Genomic DNA, 26,527 nt, shown 5'->3' with positions numbered 1-26,527 from the left:
TGTGTACTGCTGCACCTGATCACCCTCCATTTTTTGGGTACAGCTGTTGGGCCTAACAGCAGACAGTGGGTAATCAGATGCTGCAGCACACTTAAAGTGTGCAATCACATTGCACCTCATGATCTCAATTCGCTTTGGCCTTGCAGCAAGAGACACGCGCCTAGAACTTGCGACGTCGCTTCAGCTTGGTGACTTTCACACGCCACCCTACTGGATGAGATGAAGTACTCTTGTGGGGGCTAAAACAAATTGCTTGGCAAAGCAAAAAGACATGATTCTTTTAGGGTTTTCTTTTTGCTCTGTCTACTGTCTTCGAATGAACATATATACGATAAAGACCATGAGTGGTAAACTAATCCCATCATCCATATGGACTAAAAAGGTCCATACAACATGTATGCACTTGCATTAGTCATAGATGACAATATGTTTGTAAACAAGCACCATATGAAAAATAATGGTATTGAGTTTGACGCCACCATCAATACATGAAAAGGTTACCAAATCATAAGCACACCAAGGAGTGCTCATTGGGCTCCACTTTTACCCTCACCAATTACCTCAAGCACGTGCTTCACAAATTTCTACCATACCAAAGCAACAGATCAGCAGGAAGTCTTCTTGGTAATGTTATAAGTTTTTACATTAATTGCTTCTCTCCATTACATTATAACAACAACCAAATTAAGAACTAAAGGAACAGCTAGTGAGGTAATTTCTCACTAGAGTTGCTTGGCAGACTAGTTTCTTCCAAGTCATCCAAGGAAACGAAGATCTCATCTAGACATGAAAGCTCTCTTCCATCATCACCACAAGAACACGACTCAGAATCAAAGTCTCTCTCTTGAATTCTGCATAGAACCAAATCTCCTGATACCTGCAATTATTATCTATTATTTTATATCTAGAGAGAGAGAGAGAGAGAGGGAGGGAGAGAAAGAGGGAGAGAGGGGGGTCTTACAGATCTCGAACTTGCACGTTTCTTAGAAACTTTGGTCATGGAGTCCAAGAGGCTATACTCATTCATTACCCAATCTGTTTTAGTCCCCATGGGAGCCTTACCCATGTAAAAAACTAGAGACCTCTTGCACCCAATTATTCTGCTTCCATTTGATATGGACTCATCGTTGCCTGTCACCATCCAATACCCTGATGCAGCAGGTCGGTATTCTATGGAGTTCTTTTTGTGATTTCTTTTTTTTTGACTATAGAAATACCACTCTTTATCCCCACCCAAAGCCTTGCCTGCACAAACACAATATGTAAACCAATCTTTTAATCTTTTGGTACTGTTTGATCATGCATGCACTGCAAAATCAATACAATGATTACGGTATTTGAACCTACTGGACATGGGATAAAGCTCATAGAGTAAATTGGTAACTTGGTGCACTGCAGCTGGTGTCACCATTTTCTGGCACTTGCCCTTCATCATGTTGGCAAATACCAGTAAAGCTCCACTTTTGTGAAAACTTTCTATACTACAAACATGAAACATCCAAAATACCAACAACAAATATCTCACACAATTAAGAAATTCTAGTACTTTAAAGAGAGATTCTTATACGCCTACACATGGAGAGAGAGAGAGAGAGAGAGAGAGAGAGAGAGAGAGAGAGAGAGAGAGAGAGACCTGGTAGTTCCCATGGGTGATAGTTATAGAGGTCTATCTCTGCAATAATGTCTGATTCTTCGGAGAGAAACATTACTTTCTTATAGAGATAATGAAGAACGAGCTGTTTGTCTGTCGGATAGAACTTGAAGCCAGGAGGAAGATTGATATCGTTTGCTGCCATCCCCTCCCCTTAGTTTCGTTGGTGTTTTGAGTTATTGGATACTCTGTTTATATAGAAAAACATGAGAGAGAGAGAGAGAGAGAGAGAGAGAGAGAGTCCAAGGCGGGTGGCCATTTGGATGGTAGGGAAGCAAGAGGGACAGATAACGTTGCAAGTCCTTTTCTTTTTAGTGCGACTCTTATTTTTTATATAAAAAAAAAGAAAACAAAATTTCAAATTTGATGAGTGATTAAATGTGTTGGTCCACTTGGTACTTGCTAATTTTATCTTTGCTATAAGGTTTAAAATATTTCTTCAAAAGAATAATTTAAAAATTATACATGTACATATTTCTCTACATGAAGGCATGACAAGCTCAATTTCCAGTTTACTTTCATCATCTTGTCCCCTCTCTAGTTTATTTTCTAGTTTTTTCTTTCATTTCACTTAGTTTTTATCTCTCAAAGCCTTACTAGGGAATTTGGCAGACCCGGACCCATCCAGTTTGGTGTTTCATCAACATAAGCTGGATCAGTTGGACCCATGTATTTGGTTATGGATTTAATTAACTCAATACAACAAGATATAAATATATTTTCAATGGGAAAGTGAAGGGGAGCCATCTGGGGGTCTCACTAGTATTAGAGAGGGTGGTGTATGTTCGCCCCCGATGATTCACTGAATCCCACGTCTGTGTTCGGGGCTTTGAATGAGCACCACATATACAAGCACATGGGGCTCGTATTTCCGTGTATGTTGACATAACTTTGCATCGGATCTGGTGTTGTTGCAAAGACTTAAGTACCCTTTCTTGCTATTCTTCTCATAAAGTGATGGTTTGAGAAAATGACAAAAATGCCCTTCATTCAAAAAAGAAAAAACAAACAGTTCAAAAAAAGGACAAACATGTCTTCCATCCAGAAAGTCGAGGATGATGTTGACTCTTCAAAGTCTTCTTCTTCTTTCTCCGTTCAAAAAAAGGACAAACATGTCCTCCATCTAGAAAGTCGAGGATGATGTTGACTCTTCAAAGTCTTCTTCTTCTTTCTCTGTAAAACACTGTAAAACCCCCTCTCTCTCTCTAGAGAAGAAATCAAGGGAGGCAAAGAGTTCTCTCTGGAGAAGGCCATGAACATCAACCCTCTCACTCTCTCTCCCTTCTCTCTCTACTTCTGTGCACATCCAACAGACGATCCTACATTGCTCCATCGCCATCTTCTTTTTCTTTCTTCTTCGTAAAACACTGTAAAACCCTCTCTCTCTCTCTAGAGAAGAAATCAAGGGAGAAAAAGAGTTCTCCCTGGAGAAGGCCATGAACATCAACCCTCTCACTCTCTCTCCCTTCTCTCTCTACTTCTGTGCACATCCAACAGATGATTCAACATTGCTCCATCGTCATCTTCTTCTTCTTCATTCTCCGTAAAACACTGTAAAACCCTCTCTCTTTCTCTAGAGAAGAAATCAAGGGAGGTAAAGAGTTCCCCCTGGAGAAGGTCATGAACATCAACCCTCTCACTCTCTCTCCCTTCTCTCTCTACTTTTGTGCCTGATTTAAAGTTTTTGTCTTTAAAGGAGGGGGGTCCAGGGGCTCTTTGTAGTATTATCGGGCTTTTCTACAGCAATTTGTAGTATTTTTGGGTCTCCAACGAAATGCTATAGTGATTTGCGGAAAACACTACAAATCGCTATAGCGATTTGCGGAAGACACTATAAATCGCAAATCGCTATAGCGATTTGTAGTGTCTTCCGTAAATCGCTATAGCGATTTGTAGTGTCTTCCGCAAATCACTATAGCGATTTGTAGTGTCTTCCGCAAATCACTATAGCGATTTGTCGATTCTTCCACAAATCGCTATAGCGATTTGTAGTGTCTTCCGCAAATCACTATAGCGATTTGTAGTGTTATTCAGTAAGCAAATCGCTACCCGAATTAGGACAAACTTGTCAGGGCCATATCTCCCTAACCGGAGGTCATATTCCAAATCCGTAAAAAGTGGTGTCTTTGTTATTGAGTCTAGTTTATTTCTGTAAATTTTCAGCGATTTCTATTGTCATTTCATTCCTCATTTTAACTAAAAACCAGACCCCTATTATTTTGTGTTATTTGAGTTGCACAACACCATTCTCGCTTGGCATCCACATCTTGATTCTGGCATGCTCCTTGTTGGATTTTCCATTGATTTCTTCCAACCTTGCTTGAAACAAAAATATGACTTTCTCACCACGATACCCTGTGCATTTTTTGACCACGACACCCGGGACCCGTGCCGGGGGAGCCCCCGGACCCCCCTCTTGTAAGGGCAAAAACTCTAAATCAGGCTCCACAACGAATCAAGTTGAAGGATGCTATCCACGCTGGGAGGAGCCCCCAAACCCTCCTCCTATAAGAGCAAAAACTCTGAATCAGACTCGACAACTCTTCAAGTTGAATGATGCTACACACGTTGGGAGGAGCCCCCTAGACCCCTCTCCTGTAAGGGCAAAATCTCTGAATCAGGCTCCACAACGAATCAAGTTGAATGATGCTACCCACGCTGGGAGGAGCCCCCAAACCCTCCTCCTGTAAGGGTAAAAACTCTGAATCAGGATCTACAACTCATTTAGTTGAATGATGCTACCCACGCTGGGAGGAGCCCCCAAACCCTCCTCCTGTAAGGGTAAAAACTCTGAATCAGACTCCACAATAGTCAATGTGCAGGTCAGCCGGTGCTTGATGGAGCAATGTAAGATCTTTTGTTGGATGTGCATAGAAGCAGAAAGAGAAGGGAAAGAGAGTGAGTGAGAGGGTTGATGTTCATGGCCTCCTCCAGGGGAGATTTCTTTCTCAGATAATCCTACAGTGCAGAGACTGGGTCTTAAATAATCATCTTCGGGGCACTTAAGTCTTTACAACCACTCCTTTTCAAGAATCGTCATTTTTTTTTGCACCAATGGAGGAGAGGGTACTTAAGTCTTTGCAATCGCATCAAACTCCAATGCTAATTAATGCTGACAAACATGGGGATACGAGACGCACATGCTTACATACGTGGTGCTCTTTGGGACCCCCGAATATGAGATGTAGCTAACTGCCCTGTTCGGGGGGGCATATAACCTGCTTTGCTAGTATTACAATCAAATTTCATTGGGAAATTTACGTATGACCGCTTAACTTATTTTGAAATTATGTATAACCGCCTGCATTCTCAAACTTTTAAGATAAACGCCAGACCTTTTGAGAAGTTGCTCAGATGGGCGTCTTGGTTACTCCTTGTTTGAAATAGAAATGGAAACCGTTAACTCTGATATAAAATTACCTATGTGCCCGTACTCCTTATGACGATCAACGGTTTCCTTTATTTTATTTTCATCCAACCTCTAGATCTTATTTAGGGCTTTTGTTTTGAGGTTCGAATGTTCCTCGTTATTGAAGTTAAAATGCCTACAACTAGCACATATGAAGGTGAAGATTTACCAAGCAGGTTATATGTTTAACCCCCCCCCTCCCCCCAAGGGCATCTCATGACCGGGGGTTCCAAAAAGCACCACGTATATTGTCTCGTATCTCTATGTTTGTCAGCATCACTTAGTGTTGGAGTTTGATGCGATTGCAAAGACTTAAGTATCCTTTCCTCCACTGGTGCAAAAAAAAATGATGATTCTAGAAAAAGAGTGGTTGAAAAGACTTAAGTACCCCGAAGATGGTTATTTAAGACCCAGTCCTTGCACTGCAGGATTATCCGAGAAAGGAATCCCTCCTGGAGAAGGCCATGAACATCAACCCTCTCACTCTCTCTCCCTTCTCTTTTTGCTTTTGTGCACATCTAACAGACGATCTTACATTGCTCCATTAAACACTGACTGACCTGCACACTGACTGTAGCATCGTTCAACTTGATGAGTTGTTGAGCCTTATTTAGAGTTTTTGCCCTTACAAGAGGGGGGTTTGGAGGCTCTTCCCAACATGGGTAGCATTACTCAACTTGATGAGTTGTGGAGCCTAAATCAGAGTTTTTGCCCTTACAGGAGGGGGGTCCGGGGGCTCCTCCCGGCGCGGGTCCCGCTGCGCGGTGAGCGGGCGGGGGGCTCGGGGGGCAGCGCCCCCTGGACTATTTTTTTTAGGGGCCTTTATATGATCTCTTTTATAAATCGCTATTCTCTTATCTGATTTTCACTATAAATAGCTACTCTCTAATTTGATTTTCACTGTAAATCGCTACTCTATGGTCTGATTTCTACTATAAATTGCTACTCTTTGATCTGATTTCTATTGTAAATCGCTACTCTATGGTCTAATTTCTACTACAAACTGCTACTCTCTGATCTGATTTCGACTGTAAATCGATATTCTTTAGTCTGATTTTTACTGTAAATCGCTACTCTCTTATCTGATTTTTACTGTAAATCGCTACTCACTGATCTGACTTCTACTGTAAATCGCAACTCTCTGGTCTGATTTTTACTATAAATTGTTGCTCTCTGATTTGATTTTTACTGTAAATCGCTAGTCTCTAATCTGATTTCTATTATAAATTGCTAGTTTATGGTCTGATTTCTACTATAAATCGCTACTCTCTCATCTAATTTCTACTGTAAATTGTTACTCTATGATTTGATTTCTACTATAAATCGCTATTCTCTGATTTGATTTCTACTGTAAATCGCTACTCTCTGATCTGATTTCTACTGTAAATCGCTACTCATTGATCTGATTTTTACTGTAAATCGATACTCTCAATTTTTTTTGGGGCCTTGTATAATTTTTTTCTTTTCTTTCTCTCTTGTAAATATAAAAAAAGAGCAATAAAGTGTTTTGTTTAATCGTGGTGCTCATGTTTTCTTTGGTTGTTTCTTTCTTGAGGTTTTCGTAACACCCTTTCCCATAATTTTTTTGTTTTTTTTCACTTTACGATTTTCGTCATGATGGGGAAGTCGGAGGCTGTGCTCCGTTGTAGGTGTACTGGAGGAAGATTCTGTTGTAGGTGTTTCTCAAAGGCGAAGGAGGAGCCGCCATAGTCGGTTGTCCGCTGGACGAGAGCAGCATTCCGGCCACTGCTAGTAGAAAGAGGATGACGATCACCATCAGATTGCCGACTCTTTGCCTTCCTTGATTTCTTTTCTAGAGAGGGAGAGAGAGAGGGTTTTACACTGTTTTATGGAGAAGGAAAAAGAAGAAGATGACGATAAAAAGTTCAAGCAGATATTTTTGATGGCTCAGGTTCATTTTGCCGGATCACCATCGGATCGCTGGCTCACCATCAGATCGTTGACTCACCATCGTTTCGCCGGATCACCATCGGATCGTTGGCTAAGGTTCGTTTCGCTGTGTAGACTTCGAAGAGTCAACATCATCCTCAACTTTTTGGACAGAGGACATGTTTGTCCTTTTTTTGAACCGTTTGTTTTTCTTTTTTGAATGAAAGACATTTTTGTCATTTTCTTAAACCGTCATTTTATGGCAAGAATAACAAGAAAGAATACTTAAGTCTTTGCAACTGCACCAGACTCTAATGCTAAGTGATGTCAACATACACGGAAATACAAGCCCCATGTGCTTATATACATTGTGTTCATTCAGACCCCCGAACACAGACGTTGGATTCAGTGAATCATCGGTGGAGAGCATACACCACCCTCCCAAAGATTTATTGTTAGACAACACTACGGTATGATCTCTCTCTCTCTCTCTCTCTCTCTCTCTCTCTCTCTCTCTCTATTTTTGAGAGAAACGTTATATATTTATTCAGTAAGTAAGAAGGGACCAGGTGAGATTCATGCACTCCGAACCCTGTACAAGAAAGCGTATACAGAAAGCAAGAACATGTATGTTAGGATTTACATGCACTCAGTGTGATTCGCGTAAGCGAGACTGAGTAAAACCCTTGGCCAACTGAGTTTAATCCTTTCATTGAGTAGTGCCAAAATTTCCAGCAGCAGATTCTGAGCTCACTTGCGGGAACTTCTGTAAATATGGTTGTTTCGTTTCAACCTGAGCTCACTCTAGAGTGCTCCATACGACCAGCAACCAACATCTCCAAGGAAGACTCATCTCGGACCTAACCGCTTGACCTCCTCAGCCACGATGAGGATCCTTAGAGGGGCCTTCGGGTCCCATGCAAAGCTGTAAGTAAGCCCCTCACAACGAAGTGTGCAAAAACGGACAGCTCCAGAAAATCTGAGAGGTGGTTTCCTTCGCATTGAGGCAGAAATGGCACCTGCTTGGGAACTTGAAACCAGAAGTGGTGATCCGATCGAGCAACTTCTCAAAAGGTCGGGCGTCTATCTTAAAAGTTCGAGAATGCATGCCGTTATACATAATTTCATGATGAGTTAAGCAGTTATACATAAATTTCCCAATTTTCATTGGCTGAATGGGAGATTGACTGTTTCCTAACATTATGTGGGAGATTGGTTTATTCCAATGGATATAGGTGAATGTTGGGTTGGGTTAGAACCAATTAGTAGTTTTATTTCCATCCCTTAAACAATGGGAGTATCACCAACAAAAGCTGCATTTAGTTTGGTACGATTCTTTTTTAGCTATTAATTGACCGTAAGTATCTATCACGTCCAATCATTGTTGCTGTTTTATTGATTTTTTTTAATGAAAGAAAATTTTATTAAACAGACAGCGATTACACTGATCAGGAGGCCAGCATTAATCACACCATTAATCTTTGAAAATAAATACTTAGCCTTAGCCATATAAGCCAACTAATTCCCTTGCTCACAAGTTACACAACTAGCCACTTAAGAGAGTTATCTTTACCTCTTTTAAGACAAATATTTGAATACCTTTTAATTAATCTGGATAAAATGGAAACTCAGCAAATTGATATTGGATGGGGATTGTCTAAACCTAGATGACCTATATGAAGAACCAAAGCCTTAAGAATACGCTGGAGCTAGATGCTCTTTTATAAAGCAACAGAACTTCTAGTGCAATGTTTAAAGGAAAAATAAGGTTGCAGCTAATTTTGGAAGTTAGAAAAGTTGCCGAGTTCATGAACTCCAAACACGTAGGAAGATTTAGCAAACATGATCATGTTCTTAAAAGTAGTAGGAAGAATAGTGACAAATATTGCAAGATCATGAAATTCTAGATTTGAAAGTTAAAAAATGCAGGCATGATGTATTTCATAATATCACGATTTTCTCATTTAACTTAATACATTGGGAAGTCGGTAAGCATTTCATGAAGGCACATAAATAATAGTACGTAAAGGGTTTTCAATTATTACATGGAAATTCCATTTCAGTGATGGACATCACGGGCTTGCAAGTGCTTCTGCTAACGTACAACTTATAGCTAAATGTGTTTGAGAGAGATTCCTTCAAAACAGACAGACAGACAGAGAGAGAGAGAGAGAGAGAGAGAGAGAGAGAGAGAGAGTAACATCAGGCACATGCAATGCGCATCAATCATTCATGACTTGTTGCTGTAATCAACAAGGGTCCGTAACTATTTCCCATTTTGGCTGAGTTGCCAAGAGTACGTGCACATATTGGCCTCTGCTCTTCCAGACTTCGTAAACCAGTACTATATTTATAATTTGTGCACTAAGGGTAGCACTTGATATTATTTCTCCTGAGAAAAATTTAAAATCTCCAGCTGCCACTCTCTTATGCAGCATTTCTCTCTCAATCCACCGATCATTTATGTCGAGTGCTGTTCCAATCACCATGCAAGAAACCAAAAGTTTCTTATAAGTAATTGCAAGAGCAACTTAATTTTTAGAGTCCAAAAAAAAATTATTTTTTTCTTTTTCAAGGAAAGAGCCCAAAAATTTGTTGGTGAGGTAATAATTGTCAGAGCAACTAGTTCATTAAAGTTTAAAAGCTCTAAAATGAAGCCAGGTGGAACATATTTAATTTGTAGTGTTCCTGATTTTAATCAATTTTTGCTACAATCTAAATCCATAATCCCCTTAAGAGATCAGTATCTCACGTGTATGGGTTGGCCCATCCCATCCGCTAGTTTTTGGTATTCTTTAGGTGTAGGTCTGTGTTTGACTGTTAATTAGCAATACATGTTTGGCTTCATGTAGTAAAATTACAAAATCCATGCAACTCCTAGCTCTGCAGCGGTACTCCAATAGTCCAATCTTTTCTACTGCTAGCAAAATTGTTTTGTTTTTCATGAACATAGTCATCTTCCATCTGACCCCAGGTGTACCTTTTTTTTTTATGACGAGGAACCTCCTGGTGCATAAATTTCATTGGTTCGATCGAGCTTGATCACCCTTTTGTTTTTGCGAAAGGAAGTTTGATCGTCCAGATATGATGAGGTTCTTTGACTTCTGTTACCACTATGTTAGACTTTATGGGGTTTGGCAGGGTTCAAGTGATGTCTGAGCTAACCCTCATATTGATTTAGGTTTTGACTGTCAGAAATTACAAACCTAAAAGTAGCATGAGTGGACCAAGCTTGCAATTACTTTTGCAAGTTTTTGAGCACCAGGCACAGATAGTTTTCCAAGTCTTGAGATCCGCTAGGCACTCTGCTCTGTGGATTTCATGATGCCCATTTTCTGTTGAGTCATATAGACATACAACTGATTTGGGCCCCTTCCCTACAACACGGATCCCACCATTTGAATTACGATGGGTTCCATCATACATTCAATCAACTGCTAGATGGGGATGGCTAGGATTGAATGTATGATGGAACCCATCCAATTTCAAATGATGAGATTCGTGTCCCCTTCCCAAGGTATTGAAATCGTGCCAACATTGATTTTGGATCACACAGTAACAAAAGTTAAAAAAACAAGAAACAACTGCAGTGAAATTCTCATGACATGTTTGCAATGCAATGTAATTTTTGGTTTATGTGATTGTAAATCAAAATTACCATACTTTCTCAATGAAACATGAAAAAGTAAAAAATTGTGATTGTAATTGTCAGCTAGTTTTGCCTCTTTTGCCTTGAAAGTTGTTAAAATAGACAACAAGGTTACCGTGTGATCTACTTTCTCACCTGTGACCAAAACAAACATGACATAAATTCCTTAAGATTTCTTGTGTTTTATTGGCAAAATTAAATTAATGAAAAATACAAAAATAAATTAAAAGCACATACAAAATAAAACGATCAATTTTATTCACGAGAAAACCTGTTACAAATGTAAATATCTTTGTATGTTTAAAATAACAATATTCTTGTTAAAATGATGATATCAAGCTATTTTGAGAGAAAAAAAATGTGATATTTTGGACGTTTAAATCGGTAAACAAATTGTGACATTTTTTCACGATATTTGTCACAGGTGGGGTATACGTCATGCCTTGACAAGAATCACGTCAAAATTACTCATATTTTTCTAGGGGAGGGGGCCAATTTCCTCTCTTTAAATATGCAAATGAATGACGTGTGACGCACGAGTCAGGTAGCTTCAAGAGAAAGCCTACCCATTTGGAGCCTTACGTGAGCGTGGCCATGAGGCAATGAGTACAAACCAACCACACTTTGAGTGACTCTCTCTCCCTCTCTCATCCACTAATTAATATAACAATAATTTGCATTATTGTTCCTGTAAAGCATAAGGTATATATTATTACTTTACTCATTATACAGGACATGTTTGGAGATAAAGTGTGCTATTAATATATAATTGTCTTCCAAAACCATGCAAAATTATAAACAATTTTTATATAAAAAAAAATGGCACCAACTTTCTAGTGTGAGTCATGCTGACGACACTGCATATGTCATTTGAAAATGCACTCTGCTCAGGTCATGGACTTGAAACCACCAAGGTGGGTCTGGATATGGATCCACATGATGATCTTGATGCTAGTTGAATTCTATAAAGCTGTTTGCCTGATCAAGACCGAAGGCTCTTTGCTTGGTGATACCAAGAAGCAGGACCGATATATCCACAGGATTCGAGTTTTTAATATCCATGAAAGTGAAATGAGTTCCGATTTTATGCTATCATGATCAAACCGGATCCAAATCATATATGCTAGACTGTGAGAGTACATTGTGAAATCCATTTTGCGTCCACATCTAACAGTTTGGGTTGGATCTGGGTTGGACTCCGGCCCGACCACATACACAAATGCAAGGAAGCTTGGTGGTGAGTTCCTTCGTCAGCTTTAGAAGGTGGGCAAGAACTTTGGCAACCTTTTGTTAATGCTTCTGCACGTATACATTGGCCTCCGCTCAACAGGTTTTCAGTGGCACAAATTATTATTTATTTTACTAATCATCAATTAAGCCATGTGTCACCAAGTTAAGAGTTTTGTCAAGAAAAGTTTGGTCTGCATCGGTAATATGATAACTGACATGGAATATCAGTCAAAAGGTGGGTCAACACTACGATAAATTACCTTTTTACTGGTGTGCCTCCTATACAGCGCCAATAATGATGTTTACTAGGGCAAAATATGCTTGTTTCAGTAAAGAGATACATTATACTGGTGCAACATACACTCAGTATAACACCTTTATACAACTGTATTTCATGCCAGTAAAATAAACAATTTTATTGGTGCGAAACATGCTTGCACTAGTGAAATAAACATCTTTACTGACGTAAAATATGCCCACACCAATAAAGATGTACGTTATACTAGCTCGACATTAGTTCACATTAGTATAATGCTATTACTAGCACAATTTCGATCATGCCAGTGAAATAAAGGTCTTTACTAGCACAAAAAAAATCACACCAGTAAAGTGATATTAAACAAATAAAAGAAAAACCGGCATCACTCGACTCTCTCTCTGTCGCCCCCTCTCTTTCTCGCCCCCATCACATTAGTTTTTGTATTCAATAAATGTATAAGCATGTTCATGAATAAATGAATGAACAACTATATATTATTGAATATATGTATAAGCAGGTTATGAATGTATGAATAAATTGATAGCAAAAAAATAAAAAAAATAATATTTTTACTGACACAATTTTTTTTCATACTAAAAAACAATATTTTTTGACATTAAAATGCCCCTAAAAAAGTTATGTTTTCTGGCACAAAAAAAGCATCGATGAAGTAATGTTTTCTGACACAAAAAATGCGCCAGTAAAGTGGCCTTTACTGGCATAAAAAATTATGTCATTAAAGATGTTATTTTTGGTAAAAAAAAATTGCAAAAAAGTCCCTTTACTAGTGCCATATTTGCACCAGTAAAAACTTTTTTATTGGCACAAATTTAGTGCTAATAAAGATAGCCTTTAGTGGCACTACTATTTCGTGCTAGTAAAAGCTATACCGACAGGACTTGCTATGGTGCACTTACTAATGTATCGATAGCGCCACTAGTGAAGCAATTGTTGCGTCAACAAAGGTGGAATTTCTTGTAGTGTCGAATCAGGTAAAAGGTGAAAGATTCACCACTACTCAAACACACCCTTACTAGGGGTGGGGAAAGGGCCGAGTGGCCCGGTAGGTCAAGCTGACCCCCACCATGAGCCGGGTTTGGGTCAAGGTTGTAGGCCCTGACCCATTAGCTATTGATCTGAAACCCGACCCGTTATATACATGGGTCAAGCCTGGTCGGCCCATGGGTATCGGGCTGACCCAATAAGACTAAGCTACCTAATTAAATTTTTTAGTAGATGGTTGCATAATAACTTGATAACTATAATTATTTACCTAATTAATTGTATTGATTATATGAAAATAGAAAGATAATTAGATGGGTGCATTAATCTTTCATTTAATTCATTGCTTTAGGTATATAAGAATTAATTTAGAAAATTCATTAAAAATAACCTACAAATGAGTTTGGGTTGGGCTGAACTGACCCATTCAACATTGCTCAATTGGGCCACTAGGCCGAGTCATGGGCTGCTCTTTAAACCCGAGCCCTTTAAAAACCAGGCCAAAACCCAACCCATTAATAAATGACTCGAGCCATCTGCATACCACACAACACTTAAAACCCAATGGGTGGAGCTCCAAATGGGCCTACTATTACTATTTACCTAATTAATTGCATTGATTGTATGAAAAATAGAAAGATATTAGATAGGTGCATTAATCTTTCTTTTAATTCATTGTTTTTGGTATATAGAATTTAATTTATGAACTTCATTAAAAAATAACTGACAAATGGTTTTGGGTCAAGCTGAACCGACCCATTGAACATTGGCCCATTGGGCCAATGGGCTGCTCTTCAAACCTGATCCCGTGAAGAACCGGGCCATCTCTGGACCAGCTTGCACTTAAAACCCAATGAACCGAGCTCCAAACAGGCCTACTATTACTATTTACTTAATTAATTGTATTGATTATATGGAAAATGAAAAGATAATTAAATGAGTGCATTAATTTTCCATTTAATTCATTGCCTTTTGTATATAGGATTTAATTTATGAACTTCATTAAAAAATAACCTGCAAATAGGTTTGGGCCGGGCTAAACCAACCTGTCGAACATTGGCCCATTGGGCCAATGGCTCGAGTCATGGGCTGCCTTTCAAACCTAAGCTCGTTAAGAACTGGGCCAAAATCTGGCCCATTAATAAATGGGTGGGGACATCTCCGGACAGGACTGCACTTAAAACCCAATGAGCCAAGCTCAAAACAGACCTAGCTTGGACATGATTAAGTAGAGACAAGACATGATTACTCTTGTAGAGTTTCCTATTAGTAATTGATAGAAAATAGAAGGATTTTCACTTTCACAAGGATAAACTCCTGAAAGAAGGGAAAATATTTGGTACTAATAAAGGTATGAAACTATTGAGTATAAATCACTTTAAAAAAAAAATCAAATGGTGCAGATGTAATCTACATGGGTTTTTTAATTAGAATATGACAATTAGCTAGGCTTTTAAAAGGGTTCAAAAATCAACTGCCCGTAATGTGCCAAAATTTCATAACTAAAAAAATTATGTTTTAACTCAGGAAAGCATGATCCTTGGCAAAAAAAACCATGCTAAATACATCTGTGATTAGATTGAGTTGATATAACTTTCACCTGTGATTTTTAGTTCAATAGTTTCTTACCTTCATTGGTACTAATTTTCTCAAGATAAAATAAGCACTTAAAAACATTATTTTATTTAATAACATTTTTTACACATGCTCAAATATATATATATATATATATATATATATATATATATATATAGAGAGAGAGAGAGAGAGAGAGAGAGGAATGAAAACCTCCCAAATGAAAATTGTCTCAAACCTACCCAATGAAAAAGTTTTGGTGTTTGTTTCAAAATTCTGACCATATAGATGTGTTTATATGATTGATTTACTAGAAATCGAGACTTGGATCATGAATTTTGGATATAAAAAATGGTATTTGGAGCTTCAAAAAATTATAAAAATTATATGGCATTGATTTTGAAACTTATAAAAACCTATCCATGCATGAATCGAATACTCAAAAGACTAATTCCTATAAAATTAAGTATATATATCATATCTGTGTGGTCAGAATTTTGAAAAAAATAACAAAAATCTAATAAAACCTTCCTTGAGTAGGTTTGGGAAGGTTTTTCATTGGGTAGGTTTTCATTCCTTTCTCTCTAGGGATGGCACTGGACCGGGGCAGGGGCAGGGGACAAAGTCTCCACCTCTGCCCCGTTTCAAAATCTGAACCTTCATCCCCGCCTCCATCCCCACACGGGGATGGATTTTAACCTCCACCCCTGCCTCCATCCCCGTTTCATGTCCTCCATCCCTGGTCCAAACGGGGGTGAGGCAGGGCATGGCTCCGTTTCCCTTGATCTATAATCATTTCTTAAAGGATTGGGGGCGGGGCGGGGAAACACAGGGATTGAGATGGGGACGAGGTGGGGCGGGAGAAAACGTAAGTCCATCCCTGCCTCTATCCCCGCACGGGGATAGATTTTAACCTTCATCCCCACCTCTATCACCGTTTCATACCCTTCATCCCCGGTCTAAACGGGGTGAGGCAGGGCGGGGGCTGTTGTCCCCCGGTCCACTGCCATTTCTCTCTCTCTCTCTCTCTCTCTCTCTCTCTCTCTATATATATATATATATATATATATATATATATATATATATATATATATATATATATAGGTGCATGACATTTTTTGTGCATACCGAGCTCGGATAGGAGTTTTAAAAAATCTGACCCAACAAATGTGTTATGCATGATGGATTTGCTAGAAAATCACACTTGGATCATGTTTTTTTTGAGAAAAAAATAATTATTTAAGCATTGAATATTTTTTTAAATTATAAACCGTTGATTTTTTAATCTTATAAAAAACTTTGGTGTTGAAATCGGACTTTCCAAAAGATGATTCTGACAAAATCAAGCATGTAGATCATATCTGTAAGGTCAGATTTAAAAAATAAATAAAAACAATCTTTCAAAAAAGCATCAGCACCTACCCATCACTTTTTATATATATATATATATATATATATATATATATATATATATATATATATATATATATATATATATATATATATATATATATATATATATATATATATATATATATATATATTAAGGGCTCTTTCTATGCACTTCTTATGCACATATGTGTGGATATTCTTATCATTGTCATCCATACACCGAAACACGTAGCCACGATTCTCTTAGCAGCAAGAGAAACATGAAAATAATAGTTAGAAGGCCCATTATCTTATATCACATAATACTGGGCCAATAATGGCACGTGCAAACTTAAAAAGCTGATGTAGACTGTACATGAAGACTAAAGGAATAGCAAAAAAATAGTAAACACGTATATATATATGGGTTAATATTTGGTGCTTTTGAAGGCACCAAATTATTTGAAACTATTGAGCCGAAAATTGTACTTTTTTTTTTGTAAATTAAATCTTATGGATGTAATCTACAATGTTTGTTTAGTGGGAAATGAGTTTTAAATCGCATGATTGTGACACATAAGCAGGGTTTTTAAGAGTTTCAAAAATGAATTGTCTACAATGCACTAAAATTTCATGACTCAAAAAATCATATTTTTAAATCAAAATAACACAATCCATGACTTGATCATTAATCATTAGCAAACAAACCTTTCTGTGGTCAGAATTGAGTTGATAAAGCTTGAACCTATGATTAACGCAATAGTTTCATGCCTTCATTAGTACCAATGTTTGCATATTCTTGCATATTACACTTAAAATACATATCAAACATATATATGTAGGTACCAATGGGGTTTGAACCCGCAGTGCCCCACCACAAGAAGACATGCACTGACAACTCCTACCAATCACGCGGAGCCCCCCATGTAAAAATCACCTAGTTTTCATATTTTATGCATTTTTTTATAGATCACACACTACAAAGTAGGATATAGATCTCAAGTTCTTAGACTCTCACCTTATCCAACATATCCTAGTTTTTTTTTTGTTATTTTTTTTCAATGAAAGAGAAGTTTTGTTTAAATAATGTCATGGTTACTGGTAAGTACATCGGTCAGGATCTTGGGAATAACCTCATTAACGTAAAAAAACAATTAGATAAGATCCATGGAAGCCAAATAAAAAATAATTATAAGTCCCCATAATTTTTAATCACAATTGTGACCAATACAAATGTGCCCTTAGAGTTAATGTTTAACAACTATACTTCCCGTTGCTTCTTGGAACTTTTAAGCACCGACTTGATAAGGGAAATGAAGACAATGAAGAGGAAATAAAAGATATATTGTCGGGTAACTTGAAGCTGAAATATGTAAACCAGCCAAATATGTAAACTGGTATGAATCAAGATTTTTGTAGTTTTTTTTTTCTAAAATTTCACCATGCAGATGCCATCTAAATATTTTGTTTTTATAGAAACAGACTCTTAGACCATTCGATTCGATTATGATATATGATAAGAATCTTTTATGACCTTAAAATCAACGACTCAGAATTTTTGTAATTATTCAAGCATACAAAATCACATTTCTTGATCCGATTACAATGATCCAATAATCTATTTCAAGCAAATGGACCACTCCAAATTCATCTACAGGATTATATTTGCAAAAAAACTATGAAAATCTCGGTTCATACTAGTTTACATGTTTGGCTGTTTTACATATTTTAGTTTCCCTCTTGTTAGGAGACCCAATATGTTCCTATTGTTAAAAAAGAGGAACACACAATTCTCATATTTAAAGAAATTCTTTCCAGTGGTTGGGTGTGCACATAACGATCAATTCTAATAGTATCGTGGTTATCCTTTGAAATTGACCAAACCCAGGAGGGAAAATAGGCTCGTTTTCAACGTTGTCTTCCTAAGGAAAATAATGCACACGTCCTAACTAGTGACAAAATTGAATTTTGGATGCATGGCTAGATCCAAGTTAGAGAGAACCAAACAGGTCTTGTCATGGTCCCTTAACCACAGCCAGCACAAATTGATAAAGTTATTGAATAGTACATGCACGTTCTTATCGAGTCTGCACTACTATTGGGATCTAATTCTTTCTCACCATGTTTAGAAAAAGAAAACAAGTAAAAAATAACATTATTCATATGCCAATTGAACACAAAATTGATGAAGATTCCATGAACCAATGTGTGATCCCCATAATTAACGTGGAGAATGAAGAAAACATAAGAACATTCCATGTTCATATTATCTTTTTGTTTTGTTTTTTTCTTTTCTTTAGGAGGGGGGGGGGGGGGGGGGAGGAATGGAGAAAGAATAATTGAAGAAACATGTTACTTGGTTTTAAAGAGATTTTTTTCACTTTTTATTTTTAGGTTAATCCATAAAAAATACCACTTCAAAACGGGGGCATCCCAAAGTAAAAATTGGGAGGAGATATGTTTAGAAATTTAAGAGGGTATAGAGCACCAATTTTCTACGCTACAGGCCACACTTGGCTCCATCACTCTATTTGAATTATGGATGCCTGCAACGTGAGCTTGTCTCATGGGGTGCCAAGTTTGTGGAGTCTATGAACCATGGAAGAACACCATGCACCTCGGGATTAAAAGCAAACGTTTCCTTGGTTTTTTCATTCCAGTTTGGGTCCACTTTTACTAGTTAGACCTATGAATGTCCGAATTTCCGAGTGAAACTAATTTCTGCTAATATATATGTATATGTGTGTGTGTGTGTGTGTGTGTGTGTGTGTGTGTGTGTGTGTGTGTGTGTGTGTGTGTGTGAAGTGGACATATTAGGCCTTTTTTCATCCTGCCCCATTAGGCCCCATAGTTTGAAGTGTTTTATGATAAATCTGAACTGTTATATGTGTTTAGTCAATTTAGTGAGAATTCACTCTTGGATCATGTTTTTTCAATAAAAAAATGTATTTTTATGAGCCGAGAAAAATTGGTTTTCATTGCCATTGATTTTGGATCACTAGAAAAACCTTATACAAGTCAGATTTTGGTGATCCAAATGTAGGTTCCTACTAAACAAAACATATAGATCACATCTATGGTGTTAGATGTGAGAAAAATACCAAAAACTATGATTTTTGAAGGGGCCTAATGGGGTAGAACGAGCACATTTCTCTCTCTCTCTCTCTCTCTCTCTCTCTATATATATATATATATATATATATATATGTGTGTGTGTGTGTGTGTGTGTGTGTGTGTGTGTGTGTTTTGAAAATCAAAGTCCATCCAAAACTCCTTATGGCTCCCAAGAAATCTCTTCGGAAAAGTTCTCATAGGAGTCCTAATCAAGAAGGTTATCTACATGAAGGAAAGAATTGTAAAACAACTTGTATGAATGGAAAACTTAAGAGTTCTTTAATAGAAAAACTCCAAGTTACCAATTCCATATTGCATCTAATTAAAAGTCTATATATAGTTGGAGATTAAAAAGTTTTTGTTGAGCAGTTTGTTTCATGATTTGTTGTTTAAAAAATGAGTTTTGCATCATCATAGGGGTCCTCATCACTATATGCATCATCATCCCTTGTTCCTAATATGGCGATCCAATGGAATGCCTTTTCAAGCCTGGTCTCAGTAAAACTTGATCATAATAATTACCTTTTATGGTGTTCTCAAATTGTATCAATTATTTTCAGTCAAGATTTAATTCAGTTTGTTGATGGTTCATGTCCTGCCCCAAATAAGTTTTAAATATTTCTAAGAAAGGTGAAACACGTTTCATAAATCCTAAATATCTAGTGTGAAAAGATTTGATCAGTTGGCCTTGAGTTGGATTAAGGCTACAATAACTTAGGTTGTGCTCAGTCAATACGTGGGTTGCCCTTGAGAATGCCTACACTTCTCAATCTAGTATTAGAATCACGCAAATGAAGAAAGAACTCCAAGACATTAGCAAAGAAAATAAATCCATAATAAAATATTTAAATCATATTAAGTTTTTAGTTGATTCTCTAAGTACTGTGAATGAAATAGTGTTTGATGATGATCGTGTGCATTATACGTTGAATGGCCTCACACAAGAATATAAGAGCTTTGTCACCACTATCACTACACTTGAAGAACTTTTTTCATTTTATAAATTATATGATATTGCATTGAATCAAGAGAAGGGGATTCAGTTGTTAAATATGAGATCCTCCCAAGAATCTACTGTTACAACCTTCTTTGTGCAACAAGGAAGAGGTCATAATCAGGGTTTTTCACGACCGTTCAGAGGTGGAAGAGATGGCAGTAGAGGTAGTGGTAGGAATTTTGGAAACCCAGGTGGTCATGTTCATGGTCATGGATTTCTTACAGGAAACAATCAAGGTATAGGTAATGGAGGTCAGAAAAAGGAAACAATCAAAGTTAGTTTTGTGAATGTAGGAACCATACTGCAAGACAATGATGTTATATTCCCAAAGGTTTTACAACCTTCTTGATCATGTTTTTAGTTGAAAATTTCAACTGGTACCAGACACACGCACCACCCATCATATAATAGCTGAAGAGGAAGACATGACACAAAAGGCATATTATTAGGGCTCAGATTCAGTCATGGTTGGTGATAGTGTTAATCTCTCCATAGCCACTACAGGTGTGATAAATCTTCACTCTAAAGGCCAATCATATGTGCTAAGAGATGTACTGCATGTCCCTTAAATCAAGAAAAATCTACTTTTCTTTGCACGCTTTACTCATGATAATGATTGCATATTCGAATTTCAACGTGTTTCTATGTTCAGAATTTGAAGAACAGAGCTACCCCTTTATGAGTATCAGGTTTTGGATAGATGCCTTAAGAACAACCGTGTATCTTATAAATAGGCTTCTCATCAATCCTAATCTTGATAACAAGTCCCTATATGAGTTACTGATGAGTTGTGGAGCCTGATTCACTGTTTTTGCCCCTGCAGGAAGGGGGGTCCGGGGCTCCCCCCGACGCGGGTCCAGGGGGGCCGCCCCTGGCGGGGGGATATAGGGGGGCAGCGCCCCCCCCAAAAGAAATTTTTTTGGGGCTTATGTTTGGGACCCGGTTTTCAGTGGATCCGACCCGATTTGGTTAGGGTTAGGGTTGTCGCCCTTGCCTTGTTTATATTCTCGCTTTTCTTTCTCGAGCTTGTAACTGTCTGTTAAGAGTAATAATATTTCTCTCTGGGCGGCCGTGGGTTTTTTCTCTCTCTCGGATTTGAGGAGAGGTTTTTTCACGTAAATCTGTGTTCTTCTTGTGTTTTGTTTGATTGTTCTTGTTCTTTGTTTCCTTTTGATTGTCTCTTGCTCGTGGTTTTTCCTAACAACTGGTATCAGAGCTAGGTTCGTTGAAGCAAGAATGGAAGAGGGAAAGATAAAGATCGATCAGTTCGACAGTAAGGATTTCGGTTTCTGGAAGATGCAGATCGAGGATCTGCTGTATCAAAAGAAACTGTATCAGCCTCTATCGGGAAAAAAACCGGAGACAATGGGGGAAGAAGAATGGCTATTGTTGGATCGATAAGCCCTAGGTGTAATTCGTCTCACCCTGTCTCGCAATGTTGCGTTTAACATTGCAAATGAGAAGACGACGGCAGATTTGATGGCGGCTTTGTCAAACATGTACGAGAAGTCATTCGCCTCTAACAAAGTGTATTTGATGCGACGACTGTTCAATCTGAAGATGGTTGAGGGTGCCTCTGTGACAGATCATATCAATGAGTACAACACCATCACAAGCCAGTTGAGTTCGGTGAGCATCGATTTCGATGATGAGGTAAAAGCCCTTATTCTGCTATCCTCTTTACCCGAGAGTTGGGGTGCGACGGTAACTGCGGTGAGAAGTTCGTCTGGCCAGAAGAAGTTAAAACTCTTAGAAATCCGAGATATGATTCTCAGTGAGGATATTCGAAGAAAGGAGTCGGGAGAATCCTCAGGCGCTGCCTTGAGTTTCGAAGGCAGAGGAAGAAACTTCCAACGGGAACATAGTTCAAGCCGTGATAAGTCAAGGTCAAAGGGAAGGAGTAAGTCGAGACCTCGTGGTGACCTTGTCTGTTGGAACTACGATAAGAAGGGTCATCTAAAGCGGGATTGCAAAGCCCCTAAGAAAAAGAAGAACCAGGACAACGCTCAGTCTGTGAATGCAACAGTTGAAGAAACTACATGTTTTGAGGACGTTTTGATCTTGAGCGTGGACAGTCCGATTGAGTCGTGGATTTTAGACTCAGGTGCCTCTTTTCACTCTACTCTGTGCAAAGAGCTTATGCACAATTTTGTGGCCGAAAAGCTTGGTAAGGTTTATTTAGCTGATGATGAGCAATTAGATATTATGGGGAGGGGAGATGTGCATATTAGGACTGCTTCTGTCTCCAAATGGACATTGCATAATGTTCGTTATATACCTGGCTTAAAGAGAAATCTGATTTCAATAGGTCAGTTGGATAGTGCCAAGTATAAAACGGTATTTGGACATGGTTTCTGGAAAATTGTGAAGGGAATCTTGGTTGTTGCACAGGGAAGAAAATTGGGGACCCTGTACATGACTGATAACGACCGAGATATTGTTGCTTCAGTGAGTTCGGAAGTAGATGCTAAGTTGTGGCATTGTAGACTCGGGCACATGAGCGAGAAAGGGATGAAGGTGTTAGCATCAAAGGGACTATTGCCAGACTTGAAGTCTGTACACACTGGTTTCTGTGAGGATTGCGTGTTAGGCAAACAGAAACGGGTCAGTTTCTCAAAGATCGGAAGAGAACCGAGGGCAGAGAAATTGGAATTAGTACACACTGATGTTTGGGGACCAGCCCCTGTTTGTTCCCTTGGAGGCTCACGATACTATGTGGCCTTCATTGATGATTCCACTAGAAAGGTATGGGTTTATTTTTTGAAGAATAAATCTGATGTTTTTGTCACTTTTAAGAAGTGGAAAATAGAGGTAGAAAATGAGACTGGGCTGAAAGTGAAGGGGCTACGGTCTAACAATGGAGGGGAGTATAAAAGTAAAGAGTTCAAAGCATTTTGTGCGGAGAACAGAATTAAAATGAGTCGGACTGTTCCTAACCGACCACAACAGAATGGAGTTGCTGAGAGGATGAATAGAACTCTCAATGAGCGTGCGAGGAGCATGAGACTGCACGCAGGTTTGCCCAAAGCATTTTGGGCTGATGCTATCAATACTGCAGCCTATCTGATCAACCGGGGTCCTTCAGTCCCATTGGATATGAAACTGCCAGAAGAAGAATGGACGGGAAAGAAGGTAAATCTATCTTATTTAAGAATTTTTGGTTGTGTTTCTTATGTACACATTGATTCTGAGAATAGGGATAAGCTAGATGCTAAGGCCCAAAAATGTTACTTCATTGGATATGACTCTAATTACTTTGGTTATCGTTTCTGGAATGAAGAAAATCGGAAAGTAATAAGAACTAATGATGTAACGTTTAATGAGAATGTGTTTTACAAAGACAGGTCCAGTGTAGAATCAGAGGGGACAGAAAAACAAGAAGATATGATGAGAGAGATTGACTTGGAGGAAATCTCAACAAATCCCCCTGTTGAGAATTCTAATACAATCGAAGTAGACTCTAACATAGAGCCAACCACTCCTGCATTTGAGTTGAGGAGATCTGTTAGAGTACCTAAACCTTTGACTCGGTATTCTCCATCTTTACACTACTTACTGTTGACTGATTCTGGCGAGCCAGAACATTTTTCTAAGGCAATGCAGGTGAAAGATTCGGTTAAGTGGGAGTTAGCAATGCAAGATAAAATCAAGTCTTTGCAAAAGAATGAGACTGGGGTGCTAACCAAATTACCGAAGGGAAAGAAAGCATTGCTGAACAAATGGGTGTACAGAGTGAAAGATGAGTCTGATGGCAGCAAGAGGTACAAGGCAAGATTGGTAGTTAAGGGTTTTCTGCAAAAGGAGGGGATCGACTACACTGAGATATTCTCTCCAGTGGTGAAGTTGACTACCATAAGGACAATTCTTGGTATTGTGGCTGCAAAAAACTTATACCTAGAGCAGTTGGATGTGAAAACTGCTTTTCTCCATGGAGATTTGGAGGAGGAGATTTATATGGTGCAGCCTGAAGGCTTCAAAAGCCAGGGTAAAGGAGACTTGGTGTGTAAACTGCAAAAAAGCCTATATGGCTTAAAGCAAGCTCCAAGGCAATGGTACAAAAGGTTTGACACTTTTATGTGTAACTGTGGATTTAGAAGATCCGAGTTGGACCATTGTTGTTACTACAAGAACTTTGGTGAGTCTTACATTATTTTGCTTTTGTATGTAGATGACATGCTTGTTGCAGGTTCTAGCATGCAAGAAATAAACATACTTAAGCGAAAATTGTCAAAAGAGTTTGAGATGAAGGACTTGGGCCCAGCAAACCAGATTCTTGGTATGCGGATCACTCGGAATAGAGAGAAGGGAACTCTAAACCTATCACAGGAAAAATATATTGGAAAAGTGTTGGAAAGGTTTAGAGTTCAAGATGCAAAGCCTAGGAGCACCCCGCTGGGAAGTCACTTCAAACTCTCGAAGGAACAGTCACCAAAAACAGACGAGGAACGAGAGAAAATGGCTAAGGTCCCATATGCCTTAGTCGTTGGCAGTCTAATGTATGCCATGGTGTGTACCAGACCGGATATTGCTTATGCAGTGGGAGTTGTGAGCCGTTATATGGCGGATCCAGGACCAGAGCATTGGGAAGCTGTGAAGTGGATATTGAGATATCTAAAAGGGACATCAGGTATGACACTTTGTTTCAGTGGAAGAAGTGCAAACTTGCAAGGTTTTGTAGATGCAGACCTTGGTGGAGACGTGGACGGTCAGAAGAGCACTTCTGGATATGTGTTTACATTTGGTAACACCGCGATCAGTTGAATGTCAAGACTTCAGAAATGTGTTGCCCTCTCAACCACAGAAGCTGAATATATTGTTATTTCTGAGGTCGGAAAGGAGATGGTGTGGTTGAAGAATTTTCTGAAAGAGATTGGCAAGGAACAGGACAAAAGTGTTCTCTTCAGTGTCAGTCAGAGTGCCTTGTGCCTTGCAAAGAATCCAGTATTTCATTCAAGGACAAAGCACATTCAATTAAAGTATCATTATATTCGAGAGAAGATAAATGATGGGACATTGTCATTAGAGAAGATTCTTGGTGCCGAGAATCCAGCAGATATGTTGACAAAGGGTGTGACCACTGAGAAACTGAGGTTGTGCATTGCCTCAGTTGGACTCCTTCAATGAGCATGAGGGAGGGATGTCGTTTCAGAGATTCAGAGAAGAGTTTGGGAAGAAAGACAGTTGGAGATTTTTTTTTTTGTATCAGTCTCCAAGCGGGAGATTGATGAGTTGTGGAGCCTGATTCACTGTTTTTGCCTCTGCAGGAAGGGGGGTCCGGGGGCTCCCCCCGGCGGGGGGATATAGGGGGGCAGCGCCGCCCCCCCCCCCCCCCAGAAGAAATTTTTTTGGGGCTTATGTTTGGGACCCGGTTTTCAGTGGATCCGACCCGATTTGGTTAGGGTTAGGGTTGTTGCCCTTGCCTTGTTTATATTCTCGCTTTTGTTTCTCGAGCTTGTAACTGTCTGTTAAGAGTAATAATATTTCTCTATGGGCGGTCGTGGTTTTTTTCTCTCTCTCGGATTTGAGGAGAGGTTTTTCCACGTAAATCTGTATTCTTCTTGTGTTTTGTTTGATCATTCTTGTTCTTTGTTTCCTTTTGATTGTCTCTTGCTCGTGGTTTTTCCTAACAGTTACTCCTGAAACAAATTTCTGACTATACCTTCCTAAGAGTGTTTGGATGTACTTGTTATCTAACTCTTTAAAGTTCTCCTAGAAAGATTATTTTTGTCTTAACCTAGTGTTAAATAAAATATATGTATCAAGACATGTAACTTTTGATGGATCAAAATTTCTTTGTGCTGGTACCAATGGTCCTATCACCTTCAAAGAAGTTTTTAGTTGGTTACGGTTTAAAGAACCTCTAATAACATCTGAGAAAAAGTTACTTAATTCCACTATTGTCCTACCAGGTCCTTTTTATAACCAGAGTCCTACTGGGCTTGATTGCTCTTCACCCATGCATATCGCCTTTGTGTCAGAAATTGCTACTCCTGACCACAATTTACCTTGCTCATCAGTTATTAATCTAGGTCTTAGTTTAAAAACTCATCTCCCATAGGTTCCACTAGTCCTAAATCAAGTGCCCTTTCACAGATAAATTTAGTTGTTGATCCTACTCTTGAAGAGGCTCATCAACCCATTAGGACTCATCTGATAGTTACTAGGTCTCAAGATGGAATCTTGAAACTGAGACTTTTTTTATCCACCAAATATCCCTTAAGCATTGATATGATAAGTGAGTTGTCACAAGCCGGAGCTAGAAATCTATGCTAAAGCTATTATAGATAAGAAGTAAAAAACAACTATATAGAAAGAGTTTGATGCCCTGATAAAAAATGAAACCTCGACCTTGGTTCCTTTATCACTTACCTAAAACCTTG

At 38.6% G+C, this 26,527-nt stretch overlaps 1 long non-coding RNA gene across 1 annotated transcript; it reads right to left on the bottom strand.

The window, feature by feature from the left end:
• Positions 1-446: 446 nt before the first annotated feature.
• LOC149848305 (uncharacterized) lies at positions 447-1,813 on the bottom strand. The gene is made up of 3 exons (XR_016432732.1): positions 1,634-1,813; positions 962-1,245; positions 447-877 (listed from the first exon to the last, which is right to left on the bottom strand). It is a non-coding gene; the product is annotated as an uncharacterized LOC149848305 (long non-coding RNA).
• Between the last annotated feature and the right edge of the window lie 24,714 nt (positions 1,814-26,527).

The sequence above is a fragment of the Nuphar pumila genome, chromosome 1 (assembly GCF_984573655.1).
Source record: "Nuphar pumila chromosome 1, dmNupPumi1.hap1.1, whole genome shotgun sequence".
Classification (NCBI taxonomy): Eukaryota; Viridiplantae; Streptophyta; class Magnoliopsida; order Nymphaeales; family Nymphaeaceae; genus Nuphar; species Nuphar pumila.
This window is presented reverse-complemented; position numbering and strand designations above follow the sequence as displayed.